Here is a 25,565-nt window from a genome sequence, read left to right as displayed (position 1 = left end):
TGAAATATTTATCAGATGATTAATATTTAACTCGGCCCATTTTGGATCTAACCAAGTATTGTATGTGCTCCTCTGTTGGAAGAGCCTCACTCACAGGAAAAGGTCATCTAGCAATCTTAAACTTGAGTGCTCAGCAGCTTTTAACAGCATGTTTGGAAAGCATCATCTCTCCTCGGAGGCATATTTGATATCCATTCGATCTTGCTGAATGTCAATATTTCTACAGGTCTGTGCTGGCCGACCAGTCTGGATCTGGGCATCAAATGTGCTGACCAGGGGGCTATGGTTTGTTGATCTGAGGTCTTTTCTCTTCTGGGCTTCACTCTCCTTTGAAACGTCTCTGCCAGCGAAGGAAAACATTCTCTTTCCTTTTGAACTGCTGTGTAATGAAGCGGCAAAGCTCCGTCCTTAGCCATGGCCAAAGCGACAGGTGTAGGAGGGCCTAGCTGGAGTTAATTTGGATTAACTTCTTGGCGCTGAAGTAGAGGTATTTTCATGCTACTTTAGACTCCGGGACAATTATTCACGGGAGCTTTGCCGTTTCCATGCGAATCGCCCAAAGGCATGCGGTCGAGCGAGAGTCTGTTGCCTGTCTGTTTGAGAAGGACCATTTGTTCGTCAGGGGAACTGTGCGTGTGTGTGCGTGTGCGTGTGCGTGTGTGTGTGTGTGTGTGTGCGCGTGTGTTACTACTGCTTGCTAGTTCTCTGGAGCTAGTGGGGACAGATTGATAACTGCATTCAGTCATTCTTGTCAATGGGGACTCTCAGAGAAATGCTACGATAAGGAGTTCCTGTCCCCCCTCCTCTTATTTACTCTTGTACTTCAGTCGATCCTGTGTCTTCACTTTTGTCCATACCCGCGAGAAGCATATCAGATGAGTTTGCTTGACATGGTGTTGAGTTTCTAGGCTTGCTTGGATTTACAGGAAGCAAGTAGTTTGTTACTTGATATGGAGGTGTCACACCCCTGCTCTAGTCGCATGTGTCTTGCAGTGGTTTTCGGTTGCACAGATTCCACAGTCAAGCAAACCAAACAGGAGCACTAGCCAATGAAAAACAATTAACATGATTTTATCACTGCATGCAACACGAAGCAGAGAACAAATCATCCGGTGACAGTTTTTGAGTTCAGTTTTGGTTTCTACATTTTTGTATGATCTGAAGACCATGCTGCAGTGCAGATGAAGACTTCCATTCCCATTCATCCGGGGCATTCATTACCACTAAGCTCTTCTCAGTGCCTTTCTATCAAGGCACTCAGGCAGGTACAGAAAATCAGATCCACATCTTCAAGAGTTGATTTACATCTTTCTTAAGATACAGAGTTCATGTCCCCGACAGCCTGTCTGACTATAGAAGATGTAGTGCATTACCGTCAGAATTAAACCTCAGAAATCTGATGACTGTTTCTGAGGTCCAGGCACCAGACTGGAGGGGTTGTGTAATTGGTTCAGGGAAAAGCGGATGGAGGCCAGTTGTCTTGGAGACCGAGCCTGGATGGGGAATGCCAGTCAGGCAGAGCTCCACGTTTCCGAGTGAGCTATACAGTATGTCTCCTCTTCTTTCATTTGCGCACAGCGAGCCAGTATGTCAAGAATTCAGGTCTGTGTGCATAGAGCGTTTGCTTATATTACAAATCTAAGCCTGATGTAGGGGATCAGGAAATGGACTAATATTTTCATGCGTTGGCCATTCCATACACAATAAACCACCAATTTAGTCTGTGTCATTTTAATGAGTTTTCCATACCCATGTATGCTGTTTTTCTGTGTTAACATTCAAAATGGGGTCACTAATGCATGACTATATTGAATCTTGAGCAATTTGAGCGTGAAATGGTTTGGACCGTTGTATACGTAGCACCATAGCTTTATGAAGCTGATGGAATTTTAGTTGAGTAGTTTAGCCTGCACTATGTGGAGTGGAACTGCTTCCAGAGCAGTTTTCTAAAGTTGTCTCTCCAGTGTTTGGAGATGATTAATTTTGTGACTGCTGCTAATGCTGGATTGTTCTTGGACTGCTGTGCTCGTTTAGGCTGGGAAAAGAAAGAAAACTTCAGCTTTTGCCCAAATGATAATAGAAATGGGAAGACTGACAACATAGAACATAGAAAGTTCAGCAGCAAACCACATTTCTTTCTCTCATCTAATGAGTCTCGGATGACTAGCTTGTTTATCCTTTGACAATGCAGCACATTGTGTTTCTTTCAAATGTGCGTCCTTGAATCGAAAAGCTTTACATAAGGAATAAAAAGAAGCCATCAAAAAGCAAGATATGGATATGCATATACAACTAGAATTTAGATTCACTTTGTGGCCAGCCTTTTACATAATGCACGAGGAACTGACCTCATAAAAAGGCAACCACAGTCTGAAACCAGCAATTTCCTCAAACCTACACAGTATTGTCCAACGGGAGAGCATTCCTGTGTCCTCATGCCTTATGCAACTTGCCAAAGGTGGCTGATAAGAACAAGCCCTGGCTGCGGGGGACCCACAGTGGACATTGAGTCCAGCAGAATACCAGGCTCCGTCTCCTGTGTTGATTTGATTACAGACAGCTCTATTTTTAAACGCACTGACAAGCCCTCCCCCGGGGTGGACAGAGGCCAGGCCTTGGTCCACTCTGGGTTGCCAGGGCTGAGGAGTGTCTGGAGGGGTTAGGTGATTTGCTTGGCATGCCGTTGGTGGTTCACCCAGGGAGCAGCAGTTGGGACCTCACCCATGAACGTCCTCCACTGACCCTTCTGCCTAATGGTTTATGTCCGGGTGATGGGCGTCAAGAGGACTGGCATGCTGGTGGGAACATGGCTGCCCAGTAGTTCACACAGTTCTAATTATCTGAGACACCGCTTCAGGCTTCCTGTGGTCAGATGTAAAGGATGTACAGTAAATATCATTTAAGGACTTGTGATCTGTAAGATTCTACATGCATTTGTTGCTGTAATCTTCTCAAATCATTTTCATCTTTCCATGTTACCATATGATGTGAACACTACTCTCACACATTGTATGTTGGATGTGCACACATGCATGTGTGTTCCTTTGTAACTGCCTACATATGAGTCCTGGGTCCATGTGTGCTTTTATGTGTGTGTGCGCACTTGTTAGCATGTGTGTGTGATGTGTGTTGTGTGTGTGTGTGTGTGCGTTCATGTGTATGACAGAAGGCGAACATGTGTGTCAGATCACGGACATGCGTGACTGGAGATGTGTCGGGTGTTCTCTACATTTTCTGTGCTATGCTACGCCGCGCCACACAGCCCTTGCCTCCTAGCTGACATGCGCTACGGCCCGCTGGATACCTCACTTTGGCGGAACGGGTCCCGTTCACCATGCCAACCCGAGAACGACCCCTGACTCCCGCCGGCCTTTAATGGGCCCGTTTACGCTGCTGCCGTTGCATAAGCAGCACGTTCACCGAACCGGCTTAGGCCCTGGCCTGCTTGGTATGCGAAAACAGCAGCCTTGGAGAGATGCCAATTCAGATTTGCTATCCCCTTTCATCCCAACTTATTTGTGGAGAAGGGAGAGACTGGTGCTGACATTTATGTCCACACATTGTTTTAATCGTATGCGCCGACGCAGCGAACCTTAACGGCAGAAATGGTGAACTCTAAGGACATTTGCACTGTGTGGAATCCTTCAGGCTGGATGAAGCGTTCTGGCAATATTGTGGTTGCTGGCTACTGTGCTGTTGTGACCGCCTTTGTCTGTGTGTCATCGTGCTGACATGAGGGCAGAACATTTGCATCCCCTCACAGCTACATCACAGGCAGAAAACAAGCCTTTTAGGATCATCCCTTACCTGTGTGTGGTGTGGCAAGGCAGGTGGAAAGAAAATAGAACTGACTGCTCTTGTAATTAATGTTAAAAACATTGATTCATTTCCGCATTTAGCATTCAATTAATGTCTTCATCAGCAGCCTTTTCCCCAATCAAGGACCACTGCCATTTTCTCTAAAATACATCCACAGTGACTGACTTCAGTGACAGAAATGAAGACACAAGCGCATCATCTAGGTAGAGGCGGTAGAATGCGCCGGAGCATACTGTTCCCCACAGGACAGTCATTTCCTGCAAGGTCTTATGTCTTATGGCATCCCTGAGCGGAAGGCCCCAGCAGGGGAGAAACATGAACTGCACTGTCTCTCTCCTCCTAAAGCCTCATGTACACACAGGGGCAGTTTGTTAAGCCTGCTCCGCAAATCTGTTACTGGAGGATTTTCGCCTGTCTCTATCCTTTTTTCCCCTGTCTCTATCTTGCTCGCTCTCTCCCTCTCTGTCTTTACTTCATTTTTTTCCCCTCTGTGCTGTCTCTGTCGCTGCCTCACTGTTACGGCGGCACACGTCTGCAGAACAGCAATGGGGCTCAGGAAGCTGAGAATGCAAAAGGCAAACACCAACGCTGCTGCTGCCGTCACTGGTGCTGCATGGCTATTGAATTTAGCAAAAGGACGAGGATTCAATAGGATTTCACCCCAATGGAGGATCTGTTGTTTTCTCTCTCTCTCTCTCTCTCTTTCTCTATCTCTCTATCTATCTCTATTTATCTCCATTTCTCTCTGTGTGTGTGTTTTATGGTGTTATCTTCCACACAATGGGAACCAACTTAGAGAAATGAGTAAATCCCAATGAAACTGACCATAGACAAAGCAATGGGGAGAGGCGGGTTGGGGAAGAAAACATGTTGGATGCGTTTACCCTCCCCCCCCCCATACACAAACACACGCACATACACACTCACATGCGCGCACACACACACACACACACACACACACACACACACTGCAATGCTGCAACGGCAGTTGTAGTGAGTCAGCAGTGGTGCTTTTGCCACATTAGCAGGATTAGCGGCTTCATTAGCGCTCCACACCTGATCCTGGCAGCCTCCTCCACGTGAGGGAGAGAGATGCAAGAGATGAGGAAGGGCAGCAGTGGTCTGATCCCACGCAGTTCAGCCTTCCGTCCATAGAGGGCAGCTGTGCTCTCTCCATCTGGGTGTCTCTCTCTCAGCTACACTTTCCCTCTCTCTCTCACACTCACACTCACACTTTCTCTACCCCTCTCCCTGTTCTAAGCCAGAAGACCCTAACAAGGCAGAATGTTGACTTGTAGGTTTGACAGTACAGAGGGACTCCAGTGGGGGCGACACATGACATTATTGTGATTGTGACCACCAGGCAAATTGGCCCCCTTTCTGTGGGGATCTGTGCTGCGTTGTGTGAAGTCACCCGGGTATCCCTGATGAAAGTTAACATCTGCTTAGCGTTAATGGCTGACTTTTAGAGGCTGGAGACCAGAGATTGCCCACAGGCATTTTTAATGAGCTGATTTGGATCGCTCTTTCTCTCTGTCTTTTTCTCCCTCTTGCTCTGTTCTCTCCTCACTCCCTTTCACCATCACATGTGGAGTTCCTGTGAGTAAATATTGGTGGCGAGACTGTGTTTACACAACTCTGTGCGTTTGGGTGAAAAAAATAACAGGGATAAAGAAAGACATGTACTGTAGACTCTAAGACATTATAAGCTTACCACTTTCACCATCATTGTTTGTGTCCTCTCTCTCTCTCTCTCTCTCTCTCTGTCTGTCTTTCTCTTTGTTTCTCTCTCTCACTCTGTCTCTTCTTTCTTTCTTTCTTTCTTTCTCTCTCTCTTTCTCACACTAATCTGGCATGGCTGCTGGAGATCTGCAGTAGTCTGGACCTTGGCAGCTCAACCCTATCACATGAACACCCCAACACCAGCAGGAGGATTTCAATCAGACCACTCGCTGAACCCTGCAAGAATGATGACAAACAATGTGGAAGTGTAATTAACAAACAAGCCGTGAATATGCTTTTAATTAAGTAGTGTTTGGCTCAGATGGGATCAAGAAAACATTGCAGTTCTGAAAATGAATAGTGTCTGGGCTGATGATATTACCCATGCATCTGGATTGGCACTCAATCTGATACCCATTGTGTTTATCATGAGTGATTTTAGAATGTCAATAAAAATATACTTCTGTTCCCCACCGAAATATCCCATGTTTAAGATATCAGTAGTTAAAAGTAGCTATATAGTGTCTGCAGTGGACTGTCACTAAGAACCCCATCTAAGCCAGGTTCTCCATTTTGTTATCTGACAATTATTTTTGAATCTCTCTGAAGCCAGTGTTATTGATTTTTGTCTGCTCCAATTAATTTGCACTCCACCAGAAATGAAGTGTGCATGGTGTTGTCTCCTGGCATATGGGGAGGGAAGGGAGAATTCTCTGGCAGCCGTTCCAGTCGATGCAATGTATTAAGTACTTTTTATGCCCTTCCCATTTCAAGATTGTGAAACTAGACTTGGAGCTACAGTACGTTAAGCACAGTTAAAGGAATTTTTCAGTGTGGTATGTATGTATGTATGTATGTATGTATGTATGTATATATATATTATATATGTTATCTACTACAAAGCTATTTTTAGCCTGCCATTATGTATCATAGGAAACAAGAGGAATAATTGCATTGTTCTAATGCTAATGTCTTCAAGGTTTTGTTATGAATAGGATATTCATCCAGAGTAAAGCACTTGTCCTTTTGAGAGTTGTGTGCACTTCAGAGACTTGAAACACTTAATGGTTCTGTTGTTGTGTTTGCAGATAGTCACTCCTTTCTAGATTGAGGGACGTTCCTCCTTATTTTGTCGGCTAACGAGAACCGCGCTATTCGCCTAGCGGTATGGCAGCCCTCATGAATAAGACAAGACAGGGCCAGGTTTGACGGGAACTGTAGTGAGCAACGTGGGTAAAAAAGAAGACTAAATAAATAAAGGACCGGCAACATTAATAAGACATGGCCTGACGGCAGCCAAGGCTGAGCCAGAGCTCTTCCCCTAAATGATGGGTGACAGGATGATGGGGGTGGTCCATTACCAGGCTGCCTCGGCTGCTGAGGATCTCTTTTCAGACTGGCTGGCTTCGCAACGGCACCCGTGTTTAGAGATGCGCTCGTCAGATCCATGATTGATATAACACAAAGCGATTCTCCATCAGACCGAGAGTCACTTATCAGTTTTCTGTTGGCGGATGTTTGTTCACACGACAAGCAGTCATTCCCTACACGTTGTCTTTTTCCTTTTTTCAAAAGGCGGTGTGTTGTGTTTCTCCCCTTCTGAAGGTGACACACAGCATGCCAAATTACTGTAATTTCAGCACCAATAGAAATGCTTGGAGCCTTTCACAAGGATCATGCTATTTGTGGGGAATCATAGTTGCTCACATCAATTGCTCCTCTCTGCAATTTGATCTACCCCCCTCCAGCTAGTGGTCAGAGGTCTTTTTAAGAGTCGCTCTCGTCTACGTAGGTACAGAATGTTGCGGCACAGAAGAGTTGGCTGCTTCTTCTTCGTTGATAGTGTTCCCTGTTTAGCGCTCTCCCACAGTTCCAGCTCTCCGCCGATGCATCTCTGCCACCATGGTGCTTTTGTTTGTGTTGATGGAGCGGCCTCCCGCCCTGCATCTCTCGCTCTGTGGGTCTCCGTACCCCAAATGAAGCTGTTTGAATGCACAGCTCCCGGGTGTTGACGCAGCGTTTAGGATTTGTGAGGGCCAGGGCTCACTGGACAGGAGCCAACCAGTGGTGGTGGCTGCAGTCTCTGGATTAGAAGGAGTTTGTATTCGGCAGGCCTGATTGTTTGAGGAGGCTGATGGGGTGGGGGGTGGGGATGTTGAGAGGGAGTGGGGTCAAGCCACATGTGGACACAGTGGGTACACAATGTACAGGATTTACAGTCCGAGGTAACAGTTGCTATTGTAGCCATTTTGTCTGTTTGTTTGCTTGTGTGGATGAGGGGTGTTGCTGAGCTCCTTTTTAATTCCCTCCATGGATTATTGCTCTATTATGTTGCGTGTTTAGTGATGAATGAATTTGTATCCATAGAGACCATTACCTGGGCCATTACAGCCGAATACCAATCGTTTCTGAGTTGTGACTGGCTAATCCACACACAATTGACCGATCCCAAGCCCCGCCCCTTTTTACTATGTCACAATGAGGACTTCGGAGGACCTCGGTCAACCTCGGTCAATTTTGAATTTTCTAGTGTCCATTCTGTATGACAATACGCCGGTTATGCGAATGCTATAATGCTTCTTTTGCAAGTGGACTAAGTAACTAAATAACTAAAGAGCTCAAAAAGGTTCAAATATGCCTGGGGTACTTGTAGAAGTGACATCCGATATCCTGACCTTGTGAAACGCTACCACACAGGCCTAAGTTTGCATAACTTTGGATAGGCTGCTACTTTTCAGTAAAGAAATCTGAGTGTGTACGAAATTGTTCCCTTTATTTGTGTTAATAACTACACACAAAAACATAACCAAACCTGGTTTCCACTGTTAAAACGACAATATAAGCCTACGCAAAAAATTATACCTACCTTGCAGGAACTGAACTCGCACACTCATACTCATACTCAATCACGTATCGCCTTACACACAACAAGAATACTTTCAGCTTTTAGGCACAGGCTACCTTGCCATGTTTAACTTGGGATAGAAGACTGTTCAAAGAAATAAGCTAACGATAATTTTTTCAACAAACGCAATATCCTACTGCGATGCATTATTGATGGATGAACGAGAGAATGTCTTCTAAAGATCAAATCATGTGCCGATTCAAAACTATGCTTTGCTGTATAGGCTATGCAGTCTCGAAATCGCCAAAGGCCTAATACATTGCCCACATTTAGCCTAAGCGGGCACTGATGAAGTCTTATGCAAGACAAATCACGTCTGCAATTACTCTTGATAGCGTCTGCCTGCCATGCAGATATGTCGTGCGTGGTAGGTTTAATCTCAGATAGATCTAGTGGTTTCTTTTCAATACACTTGTATCATGTTTATTTTAACTCTTCCTTCTAAAGCAGCCATTCAAAATAATAAGTAGGCTATCGGCCTACCGAAGCGAAGCTATCTCTCCACCTCCCCAACATGAGCTGCCTAGGCTAGCCACTCTCCCAAGTTGCGTGGGAACTTGGATCTGCAGCACTTGGTCCCGTCTTCAATTAATCCTCGAAATATGGTTAGATTTTGTTATGGCACGTCAACACCATATGTTTGCACAGACCTTATTGAATCAGTCACATCGGCAGCAAATAAGGTAAACTACCTGCTTGTGATAACGTGCTAATTGTTTATCCCCAGTTAACATGCATATCCCATTAAGATCCGTAACACCGGATTGGTTTGTCCTCGATTTGTGGTGTTCCACCTTGTTGATAACAGCGGACATTGTGAATGTGTCCTTCCGCATACTGAAGGCCTTTCTGGCCTCTGTTTTTTGAATATATCAATATTACTTGACGCCCAGAAATCCAGCATACACTGTTGCACTCGGCTAAATGGGGGTGCTGTGTCCCCATGTTGAACACGCGTTCTCGCACACTTTCCTGCAAACTTGTCCGACTTAGCAACAGTAACTATGGGTCTGACAATGGGAGGTGGGGCTTGGGATCGGTCAATTAGCGGTGAACATGGCGCGGTCTTGGGTGTTGTTGTCCATGCATGTTGTTAATTACTGCCAGTGTACATTTCACACGTATTGTAGGTGTGTGAGCGAGAAATCCAAAGGTTAAACTGGCAAGTTCTCCACCTTCCACCAATCACTTCTTCCATCATTCATTCAACCAGATTTTTGGTTTGACATTTGGATGAAGGTTATTATGAACTTCATGGTGAATACTATTGCAATTGGTTCATCATCAGGATTTCCAACTGGTGTTTTTTGTACTTTGCATGCTGGTTATAAATTTCTCTGTTGTTTTTGCCCAGACTTTTAAGACCATCCAATACTTGTGGCTAGCGGATGAATAATTGATTTGGCAGAGAGCTACATATTTAATGAAGGAATATTCACATTGCCATATTAATCACATGATGAAGTACCTACAGCTCCTCAGTTGTTGATGGGCTAAGAGGAAAGACGCATAAGAGAGAGATAGGTGTGATGAACGTTCATAAACCACAGGGAATTGGAGTTCCAGTGATGGCCTATGTGTTGCTGTAGCGCTGTAAATTAGTTCAGTGGGGCAGCATGGGAAAATGAGATCATAATTCAGAACAAGGGAGCTCCGTAGCGTGAGGCTAGCAGGGTGGCTATGTTGCCTCTATGTCCCTCATTAGATCCATGGAAAACCTGAGCTTGCTAATTCATCTTATTTTAATTAATCTTTACAAAGGGAGCATTGTCTTAATCAAAACAATGATTTTCTTCAGGCCGAATGGTGCTGGCTTCATTAGCTTGCATGTTTAATCCACTGCTGTTACCACATGGAATTTTAACTTTCATTTTTATGTTCTTTCTGCCCCAATCTGTATCGCTGCTATTTTGTCTTCATTACTGATGCATTTTACATTCAAATGGAAGGCGATACATTTCATTTCAGAGATAAATAGCTCTGGAGGGCAGAGAAGAGCTGCCATGCATTGAGCACCGAGGAAATTGCCCTCGACCAGCACTGCCATGTCACTCCACTTCCCTCAATCGCATCCTACATGCCCTCCGCTGTCACGGCCCTCCTCCCTTTGTAGACCAGCGGCTGCCACGGTCCTCCGTCGTTGGGATGGATGTCCTCCTTTCCTTTGAACGGGCGTCCCCTCCGCAGGCCAGCGGCGGTGTGGCATTACCACACCTGTCAGTCTCAATTAACCTTCCTCTTGGAGCCCCCACAGCCTGGTGGCTGCCCACCCAGTTGCCGCTGACAGGCCTGTGAAATCCCCAAAAGAGTCGCTACAGACAACAGCACAGACAGTTCTGTCCCCTTTTCTCATCGACTAGACTGATGTCTGAGTGGGCACTAATGTCATATTGGCTTGTATGGCTATCCTCAGTCATTTTGGCACTCTGGCGGAGTTAGTCTTCTCCCCCACAAAAAAAGAACTAGTTTCAGGCTTTTTTGATGACAAATAAACTTGGTTCCTATCTATATGGGCTGAATTCCGTAAACCTTTTTCTTGTAGGTTGTAGCCATACTCCCTCCATATGTGTTGTTCCAGCCCCATTCTTCATGTCTTTGCTGTGTGCTTCTCTGTGATTCTGGATAATAAGGAAGGGCTCGTGCTCTCTGAAACTGGACTTTCCCCCTTTAGGTCTTGCCTCTGGACCAGTGGGACGGCTGTTTCTTCTGCCAGAACTGGGCTGCTCTGGATGACTGGCTTTCAGACGCCCAGCAGACTGAAACGGGGGGGGGGTGGGGGTGGGGGTGGGGGGTTTAGCTAGATAGCTCAGCCTCCATCACAGCTTCATCTTTATCAGGGCCCTGTCACAGAGCGAGCTGCCCCGAGATGGACCATAGACAGCAGATTGCTTTTTAATCGTTTGGAGCCAGATGCAACTCTGGCCTCATAACCCCCTGGTTTGTGCCTGGGCACCCCTCAATCTGTGCACCCCTCAACCCAGCCCACTTCTTCTTTTTTTATTTACCCCAAAATTCCCTTTGTTTGTACATGTCTTCTCAGATGTTCTGCAACCAACAGAACACAATGATCTCTTTTCCTCAAAGGCTTAGAGCTTTCCACAAAAGTCAAAGGCTCTCTGTGTCTTCCCCTGCAAAAATTCTTAGAAACGGGATAACTTTTGGAACCCCCTAAACCTCTTTTGCCCAAAAATAACACAGTGCCTTCAGCCCTGGGCTAAGGTATTTAAAGAATACAGCTTTGTGTCTGGTGAGGGCAGTGGTTGTGCAATGTAACCAGACCCTCCTGAACACATAAGCCCTTATGCAGCAAGATGCTGCCGCACAGAGGCTCCCAATTCTGTCTTTAAGCGGCTAAATTGCTACATTCAAAAACCAAAATAAAAAAAAAAATACCCCAATAGCCTGGGCTAAAGGTGTAATTATGGGATGCTTTCTCCTGCCTCCTATATTTAAATGTGCAAATACTCGAGCAAGATAAATGGTCTGGTCTAAGCAGACACAGTGGTACCAAGGCTCTGTGATATAAAAAATCAGACGGTGATGGAAGGCCATGTTGGGCCATGTCTTTTTAATTGCTGTTTGTTGTGCTGTAAGCTCACACAAAAGACCTCACAGAGCAGAGTTTGATTGGTGTGGAAAGTGCAAGAAAACACAGAGCAGTGCCGAGTAGGACAGACAGAGGTTTGCAGTCTGCTGCCTGGGCTGTGAATGAGGCCACCACCGCTGCTGCTGCTGCTCGACCCTCGTAGGTCTCTCAGGAATTGTAAATGTCGTCACATTTTAAACAAGGCAGGCTTTTCACAGTAAATTACTTTTTTTTGTCTCTCTCTCTCTCACACTCCCTTTCTTTCCTCCGGATAGGCACAGTGCACTGTGGTCCCGTCTGGAGACTTTATTATTTCATTTGACATGCAGGGTAGCCGTTAAGCCAGGAATTAAACGATTTAGAGACCATTGCTATGAAAAAGCTATCTTTTTTTTTTATTTCCAGACTAGTATTATCTCTTCCACACTATTTTTTCTCCCTACTGTTGCGATTCCAACTATGTGAGGACCAGACAGTGGAATTAAGGCTGGACAGATGTGGCATCCAACCCCCACCCCCCAGTCCCTCCACCCCACCCCACACCACCACCCGTAGCCCTCTGGGATCTGCTCCACATCTGACTTGGCGTGAGGAGAGGCGCTGTGGGTCACTCCTGACAGTTGCACTCTTCCCTCACTGCTAAACGCACTCGCACGGGTGCAGCTGATGATCCGGCTCTGTTGTGACGGCTCCATGCAAACGCACAGATGTGCGTTCCTTTTTTTTTGCCCCCTTTTCCATCTGTAGGGTGTCAGTCCCCCCACACCTCTCCAGAACCCATCTGGTGGACTGGAAAATAAAGGTCCTGGCCCTTCTCTGGTGTGCCTAATTTTGCCAGCCTGACCTTGGGGTCTGGCCATCTGCATGTCAGAGTGGCGAACTGACTGCTGTGGGAGCGCGTTTTAGGGTCACGCTAGACGTTCCCTGCCCAGCTGTTTTGTGTTGATTTCAGCTGCGTGGGTTCCCGATGTCACAAGTTCAGAGTTAAGTGGAATGCGTAACTCTGTGGATAGACCGAAGTATCTCTCTATTTTTTTCCGAAGGCATCCGTGTAATGTCAGTGTGTATTAAGTTATTCCTTTTATAGTGAGCCCAGTAGCTTGTGAGTAAATGGGTGAAAAGATTCTGTTGCTGCCTTCCTTTTCATTTATAGTGGCATTTATCAGTGGCATTTATTCCATGAGGGAGGATGGGCCGGGGAGCCATGGCAGTCAGGAGTGTCTCCCAGAGTAATGCAGGCTAAATTAAATCCTAAAATGCCACAACATAAATCGTGCTTCAGCTCTCTCAGAAACCTGAGATGCATCTCATACAAAAACCCCTCTCTCTCTCTCTCTCTCTCTCTCTCTCTCTCTCTCTCTCTCTCTCTCTCTCTCCCATACCACTGTTTCATACTTGTTCTCTTTTCTTCCTTTTTAGAGATATTTGCCGTGGGCCACATCTGATGGTAGTCAGGACGGCCTGATATTTGTATGGGTCTTTCTCATCATCCAAAGGTGAGTATTAAATACCGGTAGCTTAGGAGGACCCAGCAGTTGTTGACGGGGTTGCATCACACATACACCAGATGCCACTGTGTTAGCCATGCTTAGTTTGCTTTAGTGTGACAATTTTAATAAATAAAACAATCTTCTCACAAACTGATAAATGCTTGGGACTTTTCTACATTGTTTACATTTGAATAACTCAATGTATTTTTTATGTTCTTACTTTGTTGATAGTATTAATTGTCAAAGGTTGTTAAGGCCTCAATGAAGCCTCACCAAAGAAGAGGGAGACGAGGCGTGCGTAGCGTACAATTTTACAATTTATTCACCACTTAAAGCTCACAAATGGAAGCAGGAAGTAGTCAGTAGTCAGTGATGTGAGGGTGTTGTAGAGATTGTAATGTGCTGTGTGCGTGTTACATGTTCAATAAGCAAGGACGTCTCTGGATACACGGAAGAGGCGCCTTAAAAGCCTGAAAACACCTGCGCGTACTACGTTAGTACTAAGGAGTCGGCCACGCCCACCTGGATGGACAGACAAGGAGAAACAAACAGAAGGCCTAGCAGGCCGTCACAAGGTGCTATAAGCGATGTTGGGCAACGTCACTTCTGTTGACGTTCAAACAAAACAAAGAGCTAGCTGGTTACTCCCTCCCCCTCCCTCTCATGCAATTGAAACCCTCCTAAACGCGCATCTCGTCGATTATTGGCTGGAACACTGTTTGCTATGTTTCGTGGTGCAGAGGGGTATTTCACAAAACCTAGATAAGGGATTAAGCTGATTAATAAAGGGATTGACGCTATTTTCCGCATCTTTTTTATTTCAACCGTGAGTTCTTTGTGGCAGAAACGAGAACGCGCACACATCCTGAATTACTTACACCTGACTTGACATAGTCGCTCCTACTGATCCTGGATTAGCGTTAGTGAAATGAGTTGAGCTAGGATGACCAGACAACGCTATTTCAAACCTCGCTTTATCACTTATCTTGGATGTCTTAATTCTGCCTTTGTGAAATACCCCTCGGGTTGCACAAGTTTGTTTTTGTTGCCATTTGTGGAGCCTGGGCTGTCTTGTCAGAGACTGAGTTTTTTTACGGTGTGTTTAGGGGACAGGCAGCTAGAGGATAGTGAGATGTTTGCTTTATGTAACAAAAAATGTTTTAGCCTAAAAAAACGTGTGACATCGCTTAGAGCACCTTTATATTTGAGTTAAATTGTTGAATTGGAGTAAATTCATTGTGCCTTCCTTGATTCTGTAATAACTGCTGCATTCTCAAAAGATCATGCTATCTCAAGTGTCATAATTAAGTTGACCAACAAACAACTGCAAAGATTCATGACCCTTTTAAAGATCAATATATTTTCTCATACTTTGAACAGCCATTTATTTCAATTATCTGAGCTAGCCATGGCTTCTGATTCAGAGGGGTATTGATGGATCAAATGGTGCCATCATGGGCCCGGTGTAATTAGTTTTATTTTGAGTAGATTCATTATCTTTGTCTGATGCCGTTGAGAAGTTATCCTTCATTGCTGCCTTCCTGACAGATTTGGCCAATTACCAAAGCTTGTTGTTGTTACATTCATCAGCAAAGTGCAGAGAATTACCCAAGGATCAATCTGCTTATTTTCTCGGCCCTATTTTTACAGCGAAATGTGTCGCACAGAAAATGAAGTGCGTCAGAGCAAGCGGTAAAAAGCGTTGAGTGGGCAGAAGTTGATTTGTGACAAGTTTGGTGAAAGCCTTTAAACTGAATGCATCAGATGATATTTCAATGCAGAAATGGCAATACCACTATGAGTTTTGGACCATGTGCATCAGGAAGATTTTACATGAAATAAACAATAGTGTACCATATAATTAACCAAATGCTCATAATTGGACCTTATAATACCTCTTTCTGAAAGCCCAAGCCACATTGCTTTGAAGTGACTATTATATTGTTAATGTGGGTATGTGATTTTGAGCCTTGAGCTTTTGAGCTTGGTCATAGTAAATGATGCTAAACGCATCAATCAGACACCACGGCAGAAACATTTGGAAAAGTCTTTACTGGCTGTAAATTCTGCGTTGTGTTCTAGCTTTCCTCAGAGCAGAAATGATTTTCAGAATTTGAAAGGACCCTGCAGAAGTTTGAAAAATAGATTCAGAATGTGTGAGGTTAAAAGTTTTAATATGTGAGGTTAAACGTTTTAATGATCAATGTTAGTACTACCTACCTATCATTGCCGGGAGATGTTTGTAGCTACATTTTTATCATGGAAAAAAAAACATAAAATATATTGTTTGTTTAGATCAATGGTTTTCATCTCCACAGAGACAGATTGAGGTTGCTCTATTTCAGCAGATATCACATCTTATCAATGTATATGTCAAAACGATTGGCTGCAGAAATGTTTTTCTCTGCAATGATTATTCATGATGAACTTCTAGATGTTTGGCTCCCGTCTGTTTGCTGGCAGTCTCAGCAGTACCTGAATGCAAAATGTAATTAGGAAATCTCCTGCCTGAGAAACCACGGGTGAAGTCAAGGAAAGGGGAAAAACGTCAGACTGCGACATGGACCACTTGACTCTCCAATATTCATCTACTGAGAAAAAGCCAAGGTCACTGCTGCACTGCTGATGAAGGAGACCCTAATTATCTCTCTGAAGTTGGAATATGAAAGGCTGCTTTAATAGTCGTCTCGGAAGTGAATAATAATCTGTGGGCCAGAGGTCGGACATACCAACAGCCCGTCATTTGTGTTTAAGTCAAGAGCCGAGCTCCCGTGTTTGAAGTGGCGGTTTGTGCCACGCTTGCCTGCACAAGCAGGGGCAGCCGGTTCGTCTGTTGACCTTCCCTCAGCCTTGAGACACCGGCATCCTATGCGAGTCTAAAATGGAGAGTACGCTGGTGGTAGTGCAGACTGAATTTAACTGTGACTGTTTATTGATTTGCCTGTTAGCCCCTGAAAGCCATTTAGGTATTACTTTGTGTACGTGTGTGAAAGTGGAGAGGCTATTTTAAGAGCGATATGTGTCCCCAGTTACGGGGACAGTCTCATCAAACTCAAACCCATTTTGGGGCCAGACAGAGCTGATGAGTTTGACTTCTGAGTGGTTGGATGGATGACTTGAGTTCTGTCAGGAATCAGGATGGCACCTTTTCCGTGGTCTCGGGATGAAAGCTTTAGGTTCAGAGGACACAGGGATGCAGCATGACAGTGATGGGAGAGGAATCATGATGAGAGAAATAAGGTCTTTGAAGCAATCAAGACCTCCTCAGGATGTGTGCTTTGTCACAATAGAACCGGAAGTCCTGAAAATGGAGATGCATTTATCAAGCCTGATTAGCTGTCAGCTTGATGCAGTTAGCTAAAGACTCAGCCATTGTCATCTGTTTGTCTGAAATATGATGAATAGCGCACTGCTTTTTTTTCCGAGAAAGCGTTGAAGTTCTCATCATGTCACGGATGTAAGATTAGAAGGTGATTATATTACCCTCCCTGTCACTCTCTCTCCTTGATTAAAAATGGCTGTGCCTGCTTCCACTCTCCTGCTTTTTTGTTATTTCTCTTCTGGAGGTAATTACTCTGGACTTTCAATTCTCTGTGTGCACCTCCTGGACTCTTTCAAGTTTTAAAATTAATCATCACTCTCCCATATATTATTTAAGTACTGTAGCTGCCTGCGTTTGATAAAACGAACGAAAGTTAGTGGCCGAGATATTCCACATGGAATAGCCCGGAGTGTTAAGGTGCACTCCGTGTACCAAGTATCTGTTGGTCTGCTGGGGCCCTGGTGCCTGAATAGAACCGGGGCAGTGACTTCAGAATATTAGCTGTGCACTCGGCGTGTCTCTTCAGATGAACTGAACTGAAGTGGCTGTTGTAGTAAGTTCTCATTTGGCTGTGAGGTGTTTGTCTCAGAGGGGACACGGCAGTGGGTACTCGGTTTGGTGCATTATGCCTCGTAAATTCTCATCAGACTTGTTTTGTTGAGTTTAAGTGGCTCATTCATGGCGTGACACGCTCTTGATGGGGCTTTCAGGTTTATTGTCCTTTGGCATCATCACTCTATCTTGTAGTGCTGATTGCTTCACCTTTTTTCCCCCGATTGCTTCGTTTAGGCCATAGATAGCAACTGGACATCTTTGTTCTGAACGCTGCAGTGTCCAGATATTTGTATGCAGCACAGCAAGGCAAAGAGCACACTTTGCAGTGTCCTTGCATGTACACATGGTTCTGAGTATGGGCTGTATATCTGCAGGTTGGCTAATAACTATGTGTGTGTCTCTATGTGAGTGCATGTGTGTGTGCATGCATGTGTACATTGAGATGCACCACCTCACGGTGAGGGCCGTCGAGTGCGAGGTGTGACTAATCATGGGATCTCCTGTTCATTCCGTGTGGCGGGGTGTCCTTCACGGCTGACTGGTGAGGCCGCTACATGCCTAGCACACCAAATGGGCTCCGGCTTCGGCTCCCACCTCCCTGCACATGCTCAGGGCTCATGCATGCATACAGTACGCACCGGCCTGGTCTGAAATCCATCACGGCTGATGGGGAAAATATATGGTAATCAGTGGTTACATAGACTAGTTTGTTTATGTGTAATCCCAAAGGCATGTGATTTACTTCTGCTGGGGCAATGAAACGGCAGTTCATCCTTCACAGGGCTACAAGTTTACCTACAGAGCACCTCCAGCTATTTGATAGTGTAATAAACATTCCCTGTTTTCAAAGTTTGTGGCCTCAAGATGAGAACTACTGCCTATTACCGACAGTAAATAAGCTTTGCCCGAAGTGACATTCCAGTCCCATGAGTTGTGGGAAAAGTCCGTCATGTCCAGGAAGTTTGTCCCTCCCGTATCAGCAGATCTCTGCACGGCCCTCCTTTCATCATTCTTCTAGTGCCCCCTCCCTTTTCCTCACAACCTCGAGCAGTCCACTGTGCCACTTATTTAACTAGGGGCCACTGAGGTCTGAAAGGGGGCATGAGGCCTAGTGGTTTATTATGCAGTGAGTGACCACTGAGATGGTCGTACATCAAAGCTCCTTTTGCTTTTGCTCAGTTGGTCACTGTAGAATTAAAGGAGAAGTCCGACTTGAGCTACAGTAGGTGGAACCCATATTTTACCCTTTTTATCGTACCAACAGTACTCGGTGACTTCTAGAAACCGAGATCTATGTGAAAAATCGCTGGAATTCTCCTTTAATGTTCTGTATGAAATGAAATTGAATCTTCATACTTTATTTACACATTCCTTGTGCTCAATACAAAGCAGTATCAGCAAGTAGCATTATAATGGTATCATCAATGTCTTAACTTGTTAGTACAAAAGGTTGTAGCCTGTTCACATGACTCCATTCTTACATGACCTGGTCACACTGCTTTAACCATGCCTGGAGTCCCCCGCTTGCAATCTAAGCCCACTCTGCTACCAGTCCACATTGATGGGGTCAATGTGGAGGTGGTTAGCACCTACAAGTATCTGGGTCTCCACCTGGACAATAAACTGGACTGGTCAGCCAACACTGATGCACTCTACAAGAAAGGGCAGAGCAGGCTGTACTTCCTGAGGAGGCTGCGGTCCTTCAATGTGTGCAGTAAGCTCCTCAGGATGTTCTACCAGTCTGTTGTTGCCAGCGTCCTCTTCTATGCAGTAGTATGTTGGGGAGGAAGCACAAGGAAGAAGGATGCAGGGCGAATTGATAGGCTGGTAAGGAAAGCTGGCTCTGTAGTGGGAGCTGAACTGGAGTGCATCACTTCACTATCTGACAAAAGGACCCTGAACAAACTGATCAACATCTTGGACAATGAGTGTCACCCACTCCACAGCACTATTGTTAAGCAGAAGAGCCTGATCAGCTGGAGACTTCGCTCACTGCCTTGCACAACTGACAGACTGAGAAAGTCATTTGCCTCACTTAAGGGAAGAGGAGAGATAGACTTCTCTGCATAGTCTGTCTGCCTCTTCACCCCCTCCATGTTTGGTACTGTCTGTCCACTAGTCACTTTTACCACGGTCTTTATGCCTCACTGTTTGCGTGCTATATTAGCACATTAGCACATATGCATAACCCCCCCCCCCCCCTCCATGCCACAGCCGAACTGTGGCCACACTTATACATTTTCATAAATAGTTAAATATATAGATATATAGACTTTACTTTATTGTTGCACTGTTGGACTTAATTCAATTGCACTATCACCATGACCACTATCACCATTGCACTACCGCCATGACACTCATTCACACAGAGCACCTTAGAGCACCTTACTATGCACAGAGAATCACAGGCTCAGTCCCTGCCTCAGTCATTGCAAGCGCCTCTGATTGATTAATCACCACTATGTGGATACTGTTTTTAGAATTGATTTAGATTAAGTGTTAGTTAGTATAATTTGTATTTTTGTAATTTGTATTTTAGTATATTTTTATACATTGTATTTAAGTGTTAGTATAATTTGTATTTTAGTATATTTAGCATATTCTTTATCTTCTACTGTCCTTATTGCTTAGTTGTGTTTTTATATTATATACTTTAATTACTCTTTCTGCTGTTAAAGAATGTGTCTGGGTTGTCTTGAATTTCCCCTGGGGATCAATAAAGTATCTATCTATCTATCTATATGTATGAAAGACCATGATTCAATGAAAGAGCACCATTACATCATTTCATTACAAGATTACTTATGAATAATTAACTGCAGCTTCACCACTAATTATGCATGCCGTAAAAAGTATTGAATAAAATATCTGCTGCATTATTAGGCAGAATGGAACAGCGGAGTGATTTAGATGCGTTAGTGTGACTGTCGAATAGAATGCTTTGTTCTTCGTGAGCGGCATTTGCAAGATTCCCGTCGCCCTCACAAATGGTATCCCAATAGGATTTAGAGGCAACATGTTTCACGTTGGCATTGGTATGCTAATACACCAGTTGGCAGAGTGAGTGTGAGAATTTGGATGTTTTTTTTTTAACAATCAAACTGATTAAAATATTTTCACACAGGCAGATTGAAATGGCTAATTGTTTCTTAATGCGAGGCGAGCATCTCAGCTCAGCTATCAGTAATTGGAGCTGGTGGCCAAGGAACAAGGACAGGTTTTTTTCCATGTCCCTGCATAAGCTGCATAATTTATCAAAGATTCAAATTATTACAGTGTATCAGTTTAGGATATGCATTACCCAATGACGGTAATGACATCTTGTCACAGTGAAAGATGAGAGAAACACTCTCTTACCTGCGCATTGGTAATGTCCAATGCACTATAGTGTCTGATTATGAGTGGGACCAATCACCCCGATGTAGAATGTAGTATTTGTTAAAAACGGTGTTATTGTTTTGTGTTACAGAGATAGTATATGTTTTAACTCCCTCAAGTGTCCTCTAGATTCCTTGGTATGTGATTGTGTTTTTGTAGCTTCCTCTCTCTCTCTCTCTCTCTCTCTCTTTATGTCTGTGACGCTCTCTCTGTCGTTTTTGTGTGTGTGTGTGTGTGAGAGAGAGAGAGAGAAGGAGGTAATGCGAGGAGTAGAGACCCCTATTCTAAGACTGGTGGAAAGTGTGTTGGAATTTTAATTGCTATGACTGGGCGGCTTTGGAGATAAGACGAGGCAGGGGGCTTGAAGTATGCGTGGGGCTTCTTTTAATAGATTCAGGATCATGATGACCCAGTGCTTTTTCACTGCTGTGAAGGGGTGGGGTGGGGGGTGGCTTTGTGGTGGATGGGGGATGGATGGCTTCAAGAAATAATTTCCCTTCCATCAAGAACTTCCAATCCAGTCACAACCCACCTACTGTGTATACACACACACACACACACACACACACACACACACACACACACACACACACACACACACACACAGCTGGTGGTGTAAATTCACCCATAATTGCGAGTACAGGATGACATCAATCATGGTGAACCATGGGCGGCATCTAAAGAGACAGATTTGTGCCAGAGTGAGTCTCTGCAGGCTCGGGTGTGGCACACCATGGGCTCTAAAGGGGATTCGTGGGCTTTGAGGCCGAGCATGCTCAGTGCTGGGTAATGACACCGTGGAGCCGCATCCCTCGGAATCTCCCTATGTCATGACACGCGCGGCCTCAGCTGCAGTCTGAAAGGCATATCCGCACAAGGGTGACTGCATCCTTGACCTCATCACAGTCTTCAAGATATGGCCCTCTTCTTTGGTGTTGTTCTCTTCCTCCTCCTGGTCCTTTTGCAAAGGCCAGTGTGCCCCTCATGATTTTCTCTCTGTCTCTCTCTCTCTCTCTCTCTCTCAATTAAATTCAAATATGCTTTATTGGCACGACAAATCATATGATGCATGTCCAAAGCGTTCACAGGAATAATAATAATTACAAAAAAGTAAACAAACAAATATATACAAACATTTACACTTCATCAATACACTATGTATGTGTATGTGTGTGTGTCTCCTCTTTCTGGTCTCTCTTTCTCTCTCTCTCTCTCTTCACCCCTCCCCCTTTGTTTCCGTGTATACGCGTAACCATTTCCTGACCTGCCTGTGATCAGAGGGTGACATACAGCTGAACAACAACAACAGCAAGAACAGCGACCAAAAAAAAGAAAACTAGACAGTTGGCCTCCTCGGCATGGAGCTGAGACAGTTCTCCCACTCTCAATAAGCTCTCCGTGACTTGATTTGGCCAGCGCCGTGAGTGATTTCTGAGAGCTCTGTCTCGGCCGTTTGATATTGATTTCTGTGAGCTGGGGCCCAGCATTGTAAACATTGTAAACACTGGCAGGCAAACGCACATCCTCAGCAAATGGCAGCATTAAATTGGCGCTGGGTTACAAGTCGAGAGAGAGAGAGAGAGAGAGAGAGAGAGAGAGAAAGAAGGGGGCCTTCCCCTGAGATGAGCTCCGTGTAATGCCATCTCCTCCGTACCCTTTTGTTCTTCGCCACCTGTAGCCCTGACTTTTTAAGCAGTAATTGGTAGTAAGGGTGGGGAGTTTTGCTTTGAACAAGAGCGGGCTAAAAATAGACCTCTGCAGGCAGCCTGCTTCTGCCAGTGGGAGAGGAGCCTTTATTTTTCTCTGTCTGAAATAATATGGGACTGTGAAACAGTATAGTTTGAATCATTATTTTTCAATAAGCTGTGATAATTTTTAAAAGTCTCTCATCCTTGATGAAACATCTCACTGTTGGGATTGTTTGTGTATCTCTGTGTATATTTTTGTATTTGAGTGTGTGAAATTTAAGTGAAATTGAACTCTCTTATTTGTGTCTCGAGACCCTGAATAACAAACCGAGGAGTTTGAGTTTGACTCATAGCCTTTTGGTAATCCCCTTAACAGAATACCGGCAGATCACTTTTCCCACACAGCTATGACTCCGTGGCCTTTTCAATGGACAGCAATTTCTCTGTCCACTGAGTCATCGCGCGAGGACCAGTGCCCCATCCATCCCCTCTTATCGAGGACCACCCATTCAGGGAGTAGGAGGAGGAGGAGGAGGAGGAGGAGGAGGAGGGTGGTGATCGGGTTGGGAGGGCCCTGGACCCTTGAGCTCCTCTCTCTGTTCACTCAACCTTGTTGTCTCATCCCTAAGTGCCCAGACGAGAGCAAGCCATCCCTGCCCCCTCTTTTCATTCCCCACACCCTTGACTTGTGCCACCCAGAGGAACTCATTCACCCCCTGGCTCTAGCCTAGCCTAGCCTAGCCACATCGCTCTTTAAGCCCAATTCTGGACGAGCTCCGTGTAATTGACCTGCCACCCAGGACAACTTCAGCTTGCTCCCCTCGGGTGGTGGGTGGGTGGATGAGGATGTGGAAGGAAGCCCAGCTGATTATTTTGCTGCCTTGAGGCAATGGAAGGTGGAAGTGGGGGAGAGGGGGAGGGTGGAGAAAGTAAGGAGAAGCCTGGCCTCTCAATGAGTCGGAGGTTCAGGATTAAAAGGACTAGTGGAAAGGGGGAGAGGTCCGACACCTAGATGGTTGACTAATCTCCCTGATCTCATTTTGACCCCGGATGTCCCTACCACCTCCTTGAACAAACACGATGACATCATCATTATGCAGGACCCCCCACCCTGGTCCTTTGAAAGCCACCCCATCCGAAACAAACTCGGTGTGACGTTACGGTGGGTTGAGTTACAGCGGTAGAGTAACTTCCTCTCGTCTCCACTGGATACTGCAGGCGAATCAATACTTTCTCATTAGCTTGTCTCTTACGTGCTGAAGCAAGACGAAGAGCTGGGGGTTTCGAACCAAACGCAGAGACAATGATGTGACGTCTGGCCAAATTGCACCACCTTTCTTTTTGTCTCCCACTGCACCGTGTGCTGTGCGGTAGGCAATGCTGATGCTATCGCTGTGCCCCACAGCTGTTGGATGGCACAGACTACTGAAGTGTCCTTGTATAATGGCAGGCTGTAGCTCAGAGCCGAAGGCTTGACACGATCGTTATATCATTTGCTAGTGGGGGGAAAAGTCTCCGAGTGCACTGAGTTTGGCGTATCACTACTCAAGATCATCTTGGCCCAGAAGTTGCATTTTCCTCTCTCTTTCCCCCTCGGTTCAAGGCCGGTCATGAAGATGGATCATCCATACACTCCTTGCCGAGTGCTTTCAGTTTTGCAGTTCTCGCACAGTCTGTTCTGCCGTGTTCCTTCAAAATTGTTACAAATTGTTTAGCCCATCACCAGTCTGTCCGCTTTGGAATGTGCCCAGGCAAATTTGCGGCGTCCAAAACTGGCATGGCTCTCTGGGGACTCCGGAGCCACTCACACCTCGCTGCATAGCCAAACAATTTCATAGATAAGACTGTTCACAGCTAGCAGCACTCACAGCAGTTCTGGGCTTTAAAATGGCTGCCTGCTTCTCTGCATCTCTTTCAGTAAAGAAAGTGGCGGGAAAATAGAGAAAAAAGGTGGAATGGAAAGATAAAAAAAATGCAGTGGCACACACACAACACACACACACACACACACACACACACACACACACACACACACACATACTATACGAGATCCTGAACTAATCTCTGACAGACTAGGAGGCAAAGCCCACTGTGGCTCAGCCACCACTGCGTAATGGGGGTTTGAAATAAATGATTTGTAATGAGATGATCACAGCATCAGAGGAAAACAGGAAGCCACGACACATCAGGAAAGTCATGGCGCTGTTTTCCGTAATGAGCAGTTAGGAGCGGGGTGCTAGTTGCATTTCCAAAAGTAGAACCTCCGAGGGGATGTTAGCGGCCGCATTAATGTGTCGTGTTTGTGTGTTTTACAGCACAAAGGCAAATGCCTAGAACTGGAACGCTGTAATTAGCACTTTAATTAGCGAGATAATGTATTCTGAGTCTACAGGTAAAAGTTTGCTCAGTTCAACAAAAGTTTGATTCCATTCATCCCCCATGTCTAATTTTAGGCAGGGGAGGCTACGGCAAGTCGACAGAGAGGAGATGCATGGTTTCTCCACGGCAGGAGGCGTGAGGGAGAGAGTGCAGGTTGAGGAGAGATGTGGAGCTCCATCCCCGGCCTGTTGAGGAGGGAGGCAGGGAGGCGGGCAGGCAGGCAGGCAGGCAGGCAGAGTCCCCCAGGGGACAGGCACAGCAGGGTGTATGTCCCTCTTCTTCGGCTCACAGGAATAAAGGAAGGATTTGGAAACTAGGCCCATATTAATGGCTATATTATAGGTACCCTTCAGGCGCACAAATTGTGATGGCATTCTTGCCGGTATAGCGTCTGCTCTGCAGCAGTTTGACTCATGACAGAGTGGCTTAAGCTGACTTTTATACATCTAAACAGTGTTTTATACCTCTGAACAGCAGAGGAAGGATCACTCTGCTTATGTTTTTTTTTTTTTTAGATAGGGAATTCTCCCTAAATGCATAGACATTGTAGGTTGATGTTTTTGCAAATAAGGTATGGAGGCATGTATTTTATTTCTATATTATCCACCATTATTAATTCTGTTTGGATTCTGAGACTGTGTAGCTGTGGCTATTCTGCCCTCTTCCTAACAATGATATCTAATGTCTGTGTCTATAGATGCATGCACATTACCCTCCCTGC

General features: G+C 45.2%; 1 protein-coding gene across 13 annotated transcripts in view; it reads left to right on the top strand.

Moving 5' to 3' along the window:
- The window catches only part of arvcfb (ARVCF delta catenin family member b), a 177,645-nt gene that overhangs the window by 24,565 nt on the left and 127,515 nt on the right, over window positions 1-25,565 (top strand). For all 13 annotated transcript variants that reach the window (XM_042100962.1, XM_042100950.1, XM_042100949.1 and 10 more), the window contains exon 2: window positions 13,452-13,528. The gene's annotated coding sequence lies outside the window, so the exon portion shown is untranslated. The remainder of the gene's footprint in view (window positions 1-13,451; window positions 13,529-25,565) is intronic.

This window comes from Alosa sapidissima, chromosome 8 (assembly GCF_018492685.1).
Source record: "Alosa sapidissima isolate fAloSap1 chromosome 8, fAloSap1.pri, whole genome shotgun sequence".
NCBI classification, from domain to species: Eukaryota; Metazoa; Chordata; class Actinopteri; order Clupeiformes; family Clupeidae; genus Alosa; species Alosa sapidissima.
This window is presented reverse-complemented; position numbering and strand designations above follow the sequence as displayed.